The 12,764-nt window shown below is 38.9% G+C and overlaps 1 protein-coding gene across 5 annotated transcripts in view; it reads left to right on the top strand.

The window, feature by feature from the left end:
- The window catches only part of RBFOX2 (RNA binding fox-1 homolog 2), a 260,073-nt gene that overhangs the window by 208,354 nt on the left and 38,955 nt on the right, over nucleotides 1-12,764 (top strand). The window lies entirely within an intron of this gene.

Here is a 12,764-nt window from a genome sequence, read left to right as displayed (position 1 = left end):
ATCTTCATGGATTGTAGTACCGGATTTTTCAAGGCACTGTAAAGTGACATAATGAAAAGTGTCCCAACTTACTTTCTAAAATATTATCAGGAGAGACTGAATTTTTTTTAAAGCTGTTTTTTAAAAACTGTTTCTATTTATATAATATTGTGGTTAGGGCGCTTGAGCTAGGAAACCAGATTGAGTTAGGTTTAGCTCCCAGCTCCTTCCATTTGTTAAATGTATAACCCTGAGAGAATTATAACTAATGCTCATTTTCCTCACCTGTAAAACTGGTGATACTAGTTCCTAACTCATAGGGTTGTTTTTAGGATTAAATGAGAAAATATACAGCAAGTACTTTGTATAATGCCTGGCACATAACAAATATTCAATAAATATTAGCTATAATTCTATTGGTATATAACTATTACATTTCAAAGAAGGTGTTATAGGCAGTTCTTAAGTTAAAATAATACAAATTAACAGGCTGTCCAATTATATATCTCTTTTCTCTTTTGCCATTTTTTTCCCTCATACCCTTGGGAGCTTGTGCTCTAAGAGCCATCCTGATAAAAGCAGTATTTTTCAAAGTGAATTTTATATTTTGATCCACAAAAATGAATGAATGAGTGAATGAATGAATGATATATATATAATACATGTTTAGGGAGAAAGGTGAGTTTTCTGTCTTCAGAATTCACAGGAAACCTTTTAACTTTGTTTAGTCCAGTATTTCCCAAATTTATTTGACCATGAAACTCATTTTCTACAAAATACCAGTTAACATCCTGCAGAACTGTCATTCTACCCTTTGGGAAGTATTGCTCTATGATTTTTGAAGCATGTATACACACACGTATCCTTTAGATGTACTTAAAGCTGTTTTGGGCAATGACCTTTCCATTAGATTTTCTCGGGTATAAAATACATCAGTCTTATTTAATACAAGTTTGAATCATTCAAAATGGAAATAGTGTGATATAGAAAAATTAATGACACTTCACTTTTGTGCAGATTTTAAACTGTTAACAAAATTCAACTGAGTAAATTTAAAAGCTCTTATTGGCTTTATTCAGTGATTCATGAATTCGGTGGCATCCAATCTAGCACATAGAAAGGAGCTCTGAGTAAAATTGTCATTATATGCAGATGACATGATATAGAAAACCCTAAAGACTCCACACAGAAACTAATTAGACCTGATAAACCAATTCAGCAAGGTAGCAGGATACACGATTAACATTGCATTTCTTTCTTTACACTAACAATGAAATATCAGAAGGGGAACGTAAGAAAACAGTCCCTTTAAAATCACATCAAAAAATAAAATAAAATACTTAGGAATAAACCTGACAAGGCGGTGAAAGAATATGCTGAAAACTATAAAATGTTAATAAAGGAAATTGGAGATGATTCAAAGAAATGGAAAGATATCCCATGCTCTTGGATTGGAAGAATTAATATTGTTAAAATGGCCATACTACCCAAAGCAATCTACAGATTTAATGCAATCCCTATCAAATTACTCATGACATTTTTCACAAAACCAAAACAAGTAGTCCTAAAATTTGTATGGAACCATAAAAGACCCAGAATTGCCAAAGCAATCCTGAGGAAAAAGAACAAAGCTGGAGGCATAACCTTCTCAGACTTCAGACAATACTACAAAGCTACGTAATCAAAACAGTCTGGTATTGGCACAAAAGCAGACATATGGATCAATGGCACAGAATAGAGAGCCCAAAATAAATCCACACACCTACTGTCAATTACTCTTCAAACAAAGAAGACAAAAACATACAATGGAGAAAAGACAGTCTCTTCAGCAAGTGGTGTTGGGAAAGCTGGACAGCCACATGTAAATCAATGAAGATGGAACACTCCCTCACACCCCACACAAAAGTAAACTTAAAATGGCTTAAAGACTTAAATATAAGACATAACATCATTAAACTCCTAAAAGAGGACATAGGCAAAACATTCTCTGACATAAATCATAGTAATCTTTTCTTAGGTCAGTCTCCCAAGGCAATAGAAATAAAAGCAAAAGTAAACAAATGGGACCTAATCAAGCTTATAAGCTTTTATTACAGCAAAGGAAACCATAAACAAAATGAAAAGACAGCCTATGGACTCGGAGAGAATATTTGCAGCAATGCAACTGACAAGGGTTTAATTTCCAAAATATACAAACAGCTCATACAACTCAACAGCAAAATAAACAACCCAATCAAAAAATGGGCAGAAGACCTAAATAGGCATTTCTCCAAAGAAGACATACAGGTGGTCAATAGGCACATGAAAAGATGCTCAACTTCACTAATTATTAGAGAAATGCAAATCAAAACAACAATGAGGGGACTTCCCTGGTGGTCCAGTGGTAAAGAGTCTGCCTTCCAGTGCAGGGGACATGGGTTCGATTCCCTGGTCGGGGAACTAAACTCCTACATTCCGCGGGGCAACTAATCCCACGTGCCACAACTACTGAACTCGAGTGCCTCAACTAGAGAGCCCGTGTGCCGCAAACTACAGAGCACACGCACTCTGGAGCCCACGCGCCACAACTAGAGAAGAGAAAATGCGCACACCACAACTATAAGAAGCCCGCTCACCACAACGAAGAGCCTGCACTCTGCAACGAAAGATCCCATGTGCCGCAACAGAGATCCCACGTGCCACAACTAAGACCCGACGCAGCCATGAAAATAAGATAAATATTTTTTTAAAAAAAGCAGTGAGGTAAGGGCTTCCTTGGTGATGCAGTGGTTGAGAGTCCGCCTGCCGATGCGGGGGACACGGGTTCGTGCCCTGGTCCGGGAAGATCCCACATGCCACGGAGCGGCTGGGCCCGTGAGCCGTGGCCGCTGAGCCTGCGTGTCCAGAGCCTGTGCTCCGCAACGGGAGAGGCCACAACGAGAGGCCCACGTAACGCAAAAAAAACACAAAAAAAGCAATGAGGTATCACCTCACACCAGTCAGAATGGCCATCATTAAAAAGTCTACAAATAATAAATGCTGGAGAGGGTGTGGAAAATGGGGGACCTCCTACATTGTTGGTGGGAATGTACATCAGTGCAGCCACTATGGATAGCACTATGGAGGTTCCTTAAGAAACTAAAAATAGAGTTGCCATATGATCCAGCTGTCCCACTCCTGGGCATATGTCTGGAGAAAACTGTAATTCAATGTTCACAGCACCCCAATGTTCATAGCAGCGCTATTTACAATAGCCAAGACATGGAAGCAACATGTCCATCAACAGATGAATGGATAAAGAAGATGTGGCATATGTATACAACGGAATACTACTCAACCATAAAAAAGAAGAATGAAATAATGCCATTTGCAGCAACGTGGATGGGCTTAGAGATTATCATACTAAGTGAAGTAAGTCAGAAAGAGAAAGACAAATATCATATATCACTTATATGTGGAATCTAAAATATGATACAGATGAACTTATTTACAAAACAGAAACAGACTCAGACATAGAAAACAAATTTATGGTTATCAAAGGGGAAAAGGGAGGGGATAAATTAGGAGTTCGGGATTAGAAGATACAAACTACTATATATAAAATAGATAGACAACAGTATGTGTATATATATATATAACTGAATCACTTTGCTGTATACCAGAAAGTAACCCAATATTGTAAATCAACTAAACTTCAGTTGGAAGGAAGGAAGAAAGAAAGAAGCTCGGAAAAGCTGTACAGGATGAGATTTTATAGGCAGAGGGAACAGGAACAAGGAGGTTATACTGGGCATTTGCTGATTGGTTAAAGCATTTCCTTATATGGAGCAAAGGAAAATCTTGGAGCCTTGGAGTCTTGGGTCAGGTAACTTCTGCTGAGTAGACAACTTAATTGGTTGACCTAGACCTTTCTTTTCTGGGAGAGCAGAGCATAGAAACTGAAGTTTTGGTTTACTGACATGGGGATTTGCTTGAGCAACTTCATCTTGAGTCTAATGTGATCCCTTTAAGAAAACCAATATGAACCTTCCCAGATAAGAACTCTGTTAATAATTGCTTAATTTCAAATCTGTATGAATTGTGTGGCAGTTCATGTGGCAACTCTACTTTTAGCAATTAATAGAAATATCTATTATCTTTGATAAGTTTGGTCTTAAACTTTGCAGCTTTTACAACCATGTCCCTTCCACTATATGTGACTGATTTTATAAAATCGTGAGAATATCTAATTCATCCTATGAGGAGGATTCACTTACACCTTGACTGAAGGCCAATCCCCTATCCAAAAGAAATTGAACCCAACTAGGAATCATTTATATTTTTGTTCGTAAAACGATGAGCTCTTAAGGGAAAATGCTACAGGAGATGAAACTTTGTGACTGGCCTTTTGCAAGTAAAAAAGATTTACAAATTAAACTATTTCTAATTTGGGAATAGATAATAGTACTATTAGATAAAATGGTTTTTTTTTCTTCATCATGCCAACAGTTTGAAACAGATGGGCTTTTCAGCCCATTTCTGACTTTTATAAGTGGTCTGACCCACATATTTAACATGAACAACAGTATTTGTCTACAATTGTGCCTGCATATAGTCTTAAACCAACTAAACATTCTGTGTTCTAATATTCTGTAGGGCTTAGAATCTGACATCCCAAAATTCTTTTTTCTTTTCTTAGAACTCTTTGTTTTGAAATAGTTTTAGACTTACAGTAAAGTTGCAAAAGGAGTACAGAAAGTTTCTCCATGTTCTTTACCTAACTTCTTCTGATGTGAACATCTTACATAGGTATAGTACAATTTTCAGAACCCGGCAATAAGAAGTGTAGGTACAATATTATTAAGTAAAATATAGACCTTATTCAATCACCAGTTTTCTGTTCTGAATCCAGTCCAGGATCCCACATTGCACTTAGTTGTCATGTCTCCTTATCCCAAAATATTTTAATCATCCTCAGCTTATATCTGAAGTAGTTCTAGGCTCTGAAGAACAGAGAAAGGAAAAAATCTTGTATTTATAGATTTGCTGTAAGATGATTAGCATGTCTCATTTCTGAGGTCTCTGCTTGTTCTACCTCAGCCTTTCATGTATGCGTTGGAGAAGGGCTATAATGCAAGCTCTTCCTTCTTGAGACACTAAGGTTATTATTGCAAGCGAGCCTTGTTTCCCAAAATATTTTATACAAGTCAGCTCAAAACAAATATAGGCTGTGTTGACCTATTTTGCTGCCTTCATTAAAATATGTGCATATAGTATTATAAGATTTTATTAAACACTTGTTTCAGGTTACTTTTGAATACATCCATCTAATTTTGCTTCCTCTAAAAGTACAGTAAATGGTGGTTGTGTCTGTGTGTTTTTAGGAATATAAAAAATAAGAACAGGAGAATTAATCATTTTGGAAGCTAGAAAGCAGATGGCCAATTAGTAACTAACTTAGCAGACCCAAATGAGTTTATCCCTAAGCCAGTAGTGGGAGAAAGCTGAGAAATGATTCAGTTTATACCACAAAAATTTGAATTTCAGAAACATGACTCCAGGGACTTCCCTGGTGGTCCAGTGGTTAAGACTCTGCCCTTACACTGCAGGGGGCATGGATTCTATCCCTGGTCAGGAAACTAAGATCCCACATGCTGCATGGCAAAAATAATAATATAACCAAAAAATAAATTGTTTTTTAAAAACAGTTCTCTCAGAAACACGGCTCCAATTAGATTTGGCAAACTCTTCTCTGGATAACCTAACTCAAGAGGAAGGACTTAAAGATGCATGAGTCAGGGGGTTCCCCAAGAAATTGCTTACCTAACTGAACCTAGAATGAATCACAAAGCCACCAAGCCCCTCCCCCACCCGCTCAGAACTTGCGGTCAGCTTCTAGCTACTTCCCCCACCACAATTCTTGATTACGATCAAGACAACCAAGGATTACTAGATACCTGGGGAAAACCTACAACATGGAAAGTAGAGAATGAAAACTAACAAACAAAAAGAGAAATTTGGAAGAAAAGGAACCCCTTTCTCCTCAGAAATTACCAAAACAATAATTTATATCCTCAGAGAGATAAGAGAGGGTATTGCATCCACTAAACAAGAATGAAATGCTAGTTTTCGTTTGTTTTATTTTTGGCTACGTTGGGTCTTCATTGCTGTGCGTGGGCTTTCTCTAGTTGCGGTGAGCGGGGGCTACTCTTCCTTGCGGTGCACAGGCTTCTCATTGCGATGGCATCTCTTGTTGCAGAGCACAGGCTCTAGGCGCGCGGGCTTCAGTAGTTGTGGCACGCGGGCTCAGTAGTTGTGGCTCGCGGGCTCTAGAGCGCAGGCTCAGTAGTTGTGGCACACAGGTTTAGTTGCTCCGCGGCATGTGAGATCTTCCCGGACCAGGGATCGAACCTGTGTCCCCTGCACTGGCAGGCGGATTCTTAACCACTGTGCCACCAGGGAAGTCCCTGAATTGCTGGTTTAAAAGGTGAGGGGAATGGGGGGTTCAGAGAAGAAAAATGAGCCCTTGGAATTAAAAACATGTCAACAAAACGAAAAAACTTCATTGGAAGGTTGAAAGATGAGATGGAAGAAAAAGAGGTCTCCAGTCTCTTATCCACAATTCCAAAATCTGTAAAGTTCTGAAAGTCAATAATTTTTTCATAAGTTTGCAGCAAAACTCACAACATATGTATAGTCTTTATCACATTTATGTAAATATGCTTATATTTTGCTACAGAAATATCACTGCTCCACATCTCATTGATAGTGTTACATACGGGTTTACACCATTACTGCCTTTCTAAAAATCCTAAAAGTTCTGAATTCTGATACACATTTGGTCCCAAAGTTTTCAGATAAGGGATTAAGGACTTATATCCCAAAAATAGAGCCAAAAGACAGAGAGATGGAAAATACAAGAGATAAGAAAGTTAGAGGATCCGTTCAAAAGATCCAATATCTAATAATACAAGTTTCAGGAAGAGAGAAAGACAAAATGTATAGGGTAGGAGTCATCAGCAAAATAATTCAAAAAAGGTCCCAGGACTGAAGGATATTAATTTCCAGCTTAAAAGAGACCACAGAATTCTCAGAAAAATAGAACAGTATAAAACAAACCCACATTAAAGCCTGTCACTGTGAAATTTTAGAGCACTGGACATATTTGGATAATCTACAAACCAGAGAGAGTGGGGGAAAAGTCACATACAAGGAGACAGGAGTCATAATGCCTTCAGATTTCTCAACAACACTGGAAGGTAGGCTACAGTTGAGAGTTACCTTTAAAATTCTGAAGGATTTTTTTTTCCCAACCTGGAATTCTATACCCAGTCAAACTGTCATTAAAATGAGAGGGTAGATGTTTTCAGACATGAATCAGATTCTCAAGAAAACTTTGCTAAATTTAATTTCCTTTTCTTCTCCTTCAGCCTCACAGAGGTGAAAATAAGAAATGAAGACACAGACAACAAGAGGAAAAATAAATACTGGAGAAAATGGATAATCCATAAATCAAAATATTATTCCTGAATTAATCAAGAGATTCCTTAGTATCTCAGATTATGTATTAAGTCTTATTATGATAGAGACTTAGAAAGTAATACTTCATCTTGTATTGCCCAGGGTTCTTTTTCAGACCATAAGAGAACATTTGTTTACAATGTATAAATAGTCACAATATTTCCATTGTTTCATAGGGGAGTCAGAAAACTAAATCCATTTTCCAGTTACAAGAATTTTTAAAGGTCACTTAGAATTTTTTTTTTTTAGTCCTCACTTCTAGAATGAGGTTTTGAGACTTACAAATCTGATTTGCTCTTCAGTGTCAAGTGCCCTGGGTTTCACCTCAGTGAAGTAGCCCTCACTGGGGAGGCCAGGGTGTCTGAAGAGTGGATGTATAGGCTTTAGTCACATGATTGCATTGAGCAGGACCACTGCTAGTCCTCACTGTAAACAGCCCACAGACTCCAGCCTCTGCTGTTTCACCCCCTGCCCAGTGAATCACGTAGGTCAGAAAATGACCACAGAAGGGAAGAACACAGAACCTTGGGAGGTTATTTATATAGTCAGTAAAGTTGCTCAGCAGTTAACAATAGAAAATAAAGCAAACCAGCACTGTATTGACTGAGATTTTTCTCAGAACAGTTTAACTGTCCACTTTTCACAAAGATACAGCCTTAAAAACTTCTGTTTACTTCTGCTCTCTGATTTGTGTGTTTCAACGATTAGTAATCTATAGTGAGGTAAACTTAAAGTTGAGAATGACAGATGGGAAATAAGATCTCATTTAACTACATGCAATGTATATTCCCTATTCCTATTTCCACTATGTACAGAAATCTGCTTTTCAGTCTCTTTGAATATCAGTTTAGTAGTTCTCTGGCTTTGTTTCCTTCATGAATGTCAGTGTGCCTTTGCTGGTTTTCTTTCCTCTCCATTTCCTCCCCTTCATGGCCTGACCTACTCCTGTTCCCTCGAGGCATAGAATACATGTCACCTCTTGTATAGCTTTCCCTGCCCCTTACCTCATGCCTACCTCCACCTTCAGGCGGGGGTCCTGAGAAAGTGGAGCATGGGATCCACACGGGTTCTTCATTCTAATGAGATAAAAAGAAGAGAGCATGAGTGCAGTGCTAGGAAGGGGGTGGTTTAGCATATGACATTGGGCCACCTGGTTTTTAATTCCTACTCTGCCACTTAATATGTGACCTTGGGCAATGAACTTAACCTCTCCATGCCTTAGTTTCTGCCTTTGTCAATTGGAGGACAATAATAGTACCTGTCTCATAGATTACTGTGAGGATTGAAGAAAATAATACATGTAAAGTACATTCTTATATAGAGCTTAAGAACATGTACTCTGGAGCCAGGCTGCCTGTCTTCAAGTCCCTGCTCCATTACTTAGTCAGTCTTTCTACTCCTCAGACTCCTCAGATGGTTGCTAACATCTCTGAGCCAAAAGTGCCTCTGAATCAGATTCTTCTAGCTGAACACGGGGTCAAAAGGAGGGAATCCATTCTGTGTCTTTAAAAAAAACAAAAACAAACAAAAAAGCAAAAGCTACTGTTAGGGTTGTTGAAAGAATCACAATTAACATATGTAAAATACTTAGGCCAGCGTGTGACAAACAGTTAGCACTATTTAAGTATTATTTATTATTGAAAGGCGTAGGTAAGGGTCTATTTTACAGTATGCACTCAAGAGTGTATGCACTCTACTCAATGCTCCGTGGTGACCTAAATGGGAAGGAAATCCAAAAAAGAGGGGGTATATATATATATATATATATATATATATATATATATATATATATATACACACACACACACACATGTAGCTGATTCACTTTCCTGTACAGTATAAACTAACACAACGTTCTAAAGCAACTATACTCCAATAAAATTTTTTTTAAAAAGTAATACTTGCTGTTTTACAGGGAATTCCCATTTTTCAACAAAATTCAAACTAAGAAGTGGAGAGAAGAAAGGGTCTGGGGTTGAAAGAGAGGAAAGCGAGTTAAAGCCATGATAGGATGCCACTACCTCCCACCCGAATAGTTAAAATGAAAATGACGATACTAAAAACAGCTGGAACTTGCACACACTGCTGATGGAGTGTAAGTTAGTACAGCCACTTTGCAAAACTGATAGTATCTTTGAAGGCTGAACCTAGACATATCCTTGATCCAACAAATCCAATCCTAGATGTCTATTCACCCAACAGAAATGCCTGCTCCTGTGCGCCCAAAGATGTGTAACAATATTTATAGGAACATTATCCTTAATAGCCAAAAACTGGAAGCAGCTCAAATAAATTCTGTATGGTTATAAAATGTACAACAGTGTGTGTGTTATTATGATGTGTAAAAGAAGCCAGACACAAAAAAGTACATAGTGTATGATTCCTTTTTTTAAGTTCAAAAATGATAGAACTAATCTATGGAGTTAGAAGTCAGGATGGTGGTGATCCTTTGTCAGGGGAGTAGAAACTGGAGTGGGGCCCACAGGTGATGCTGGAGTTCTGTGGCTTAATCTAATTTGATGGTTACGTGAGTGTATTTTCTTTGTGAAAATTCATGCAGCTGTATTCTTATGACTTATGCATTTGTTAGCTATGTATGTTAAACTTCAATTTATAAATGTATTTAAAATCAGAAGGCTTAAGAATTTTGGAAATAATGGTTCACTTTTTCTACTTGCTAAGTCTCCGGAGAATTAAAGATTTCATACTTTTAAATAATGTAGGTGTTCACCACAAGGCTGGAAAATTAACCAATTTGGCTTCTTTCATCAATTGTGTCTTCTGGACTGTAAAATAATATTCTCAAGAACAGAAATTAAGTACCTCAGGCAACATACTTGGAAGTAATGGTTAGTTTTCATTTATCCTGCCACCTCACATACCCTTTTACAGACTACATAGTCTACATGTATAAGCTATACATAAAACTATGGTTTGGAGCTAGAATCGGTCTTTTTAACTTTTCTCTGAGTGATAACACTGTCATCCTTCAGATCAGATCTGGTGGTTTTAAAGTTTGATTGAAGAAAGAGTTTTATGTGATCCAGCTGTGAGATGTGAGAGGCAAGTTGGAAGGTGCTCGAATGAGCAGCAGTTGTAATTGGTGCTTGTGCTCGTTGCTTTGGTGTCCGTGATGCTGCTTTTTAGTAACTTAGTGAGTTTTATCTTTGAATGGAATGTGTTTTGTTTAGTCTGCATTGTGCCCAGACTGAGGATTGAAAACCTTACACTTTCGCAGAACATGGCTTTGTAGCTCTTTCCTTTCCTGCTATTTTTGTACCATGTGAATGTGAGGCACAGTGAGGCCACCTGCGAGGCCTGAATGGCAGGAGATAAAAGCGGCCATCCCTCAGATTGACACTTGAAAAGCTGGTATACATTTGGAGTTCATTCCTGTTTATCCTTTATATGTTAAAGTCTCAAACTTCATTTCAACATGGTTCAAACATCTCTGAGCCAAAGGTGTCTCTGGTTCAGTTTCTTTTAGCTGAACGCTGGGTCAGAGTAGGGGGACCCATTCCGTGTCACCCAGAATCTGCTAGAGGGACTCAGTTCTCATTCAACTGAGATAATAAGAACAGCAAGTTCCACTCCTGTTTTAAGTGTGTTGGTTTAATCATATCATTGAGCCATCCAGTTTGGCATGCGCTTCACAGGGAATAGTAAAAACATAAGGTTCTTAAATTGTCAAATTAATACTTCAAAGTAAATGTTTTTTGAATGCCTAGAATGTATCACACCTGTTAGGTATTTGTCAAAAGTATTTCTCAACATAGCAATTTTTTGAGGACTTAACTGAAAAAGAATTAAATTAACACATGCCTAGGACATTGCAGAAGAGATTCATGATTAAAAATGCACACCCACACTCACCCATATTCTTTCACTATGGATATACACAAATCTAGCATTTATGGGTATGTAGTAGATTAGGCAGGGTCCCTTCAAGCCTTTCCCAACAGATTTTTCTAAATGCAACTTTGCTCTGGGCTACAGAAGGGTAGGTTCCCTTTGCTGAAGTAGCAGGAATCGCATAAATTAGGGAGGAGAGTACAGATTGGTTTCGGAGTAAGAAGCTTCTTCAGTTTTTGAGCAAAGGGCCCTTTGTCACTAGGTGTCTCCTCTTCATAAATAATGTTACAGTACTTTGGTAACCCAGTAGTCATAAACCCTGGAACTAATAGAATGAAATATAAAAATATTCCCTTATTTGCTGAAATGATGGACCAGAAATACTGGTATCTCCACAACTAAGTATTATACCACAGACTCTATATTTTCAAAATGGAAAGATCTCAAAAATAGGAACTTTGGGCTTCCCAGGTGGCGCAGTGGTAAAGAGTCCGCCTGCCGATGCAGGGGACACGGGTTCGTGCCCCGGTCCGGGAAGATCCCACATGCCGCGGAGCGGCTGGGTCCGTGAGCCATGGCCTCTGAGCCTGCGCATCTGGAGCCTGTGCTCCACAACGGGAGAGGTCTCAACAGTGAGAGGCCCGTGTACCGCAAAAAAAAAAAAAAAAAAAAAAAAAAAGGAACTTCTGTAAGAATCTAAGAACAAAGTACTATTTTTATTTTTTTAATTCATTATTCTTTTTATTTGTTTGTTTATTTATTTATGGCTGTGTTGGATCTTCGGTGCTGCACGCAGGCTTTCTCTAGTTGCAGTGAGCAGGGACTACTCTTTGTTGCGGTGCGTGGGCTTCTCGTTGCAATGGCGGAGCACGGGCCCTAGGCACGCGGGCTTCAGTAGTTGTGGCACGCAGGCTCAGTAGTTGTGGCTCACGGGCTCTAGAGTGCAAGCTCAGTAGTTGTGGCGCACGGGCTTAGTTGCTCCGTGGCATGTGGGATCTTCCCGGACCAGGGCTCGAACCCGTGTCCCCTGCATTGACAGGTGGATTCTTAACCACTGTGCCACCAGGGAAGTCCCAATGTACTATTTTTATATCTTGTTTTCCTAATGTATCTCCGTGTGATCTTTTTTTTTTTTTAATTTATTTTATTTTATTTTTTTGGCTGCATCAGGTCTTAGTTGCGGCACGCAGGCTCTTCATTGTTGTGCATGGGCTTCTCTCTAGTGGTGGTGTGCAGGTTTTCTCCTCTCTAGTTGAGGCACGTAGGCTCCAGGCCACAAGGGCTCTGTAGTTGTGGCCCATGGGCTCTGTAGTTCGAGGCACGCGGGCTCTAGTGCGTGAGCTCAGTAGTTGTGGCCCATGGGCTTAGTTGCCCCATGGTATGTGGGATCTTAGTTCCCTGACCAGGGATCGAACCTTCCTCCCCTGCATTGTAAGGTGGATTCTTTACCACTG

This window comes from Leucopleurus acutus (genome assembly GCF_964270905.1).
Source record: "Leucopleurus acutus genome assembly, chromosome: 11".
Lineage (NCBI taxonomy): Eukaryota > Metazoa > Chordata > Mammalia > Artiodactyla > Delphinidae > Leucopleurus > Leucopleurus acutus.
The sequence above is the reverse complement of the archived record's forward strand: the minus strand, read 5'-3'. Positions and strand labels throughout refer to the sequence as shown.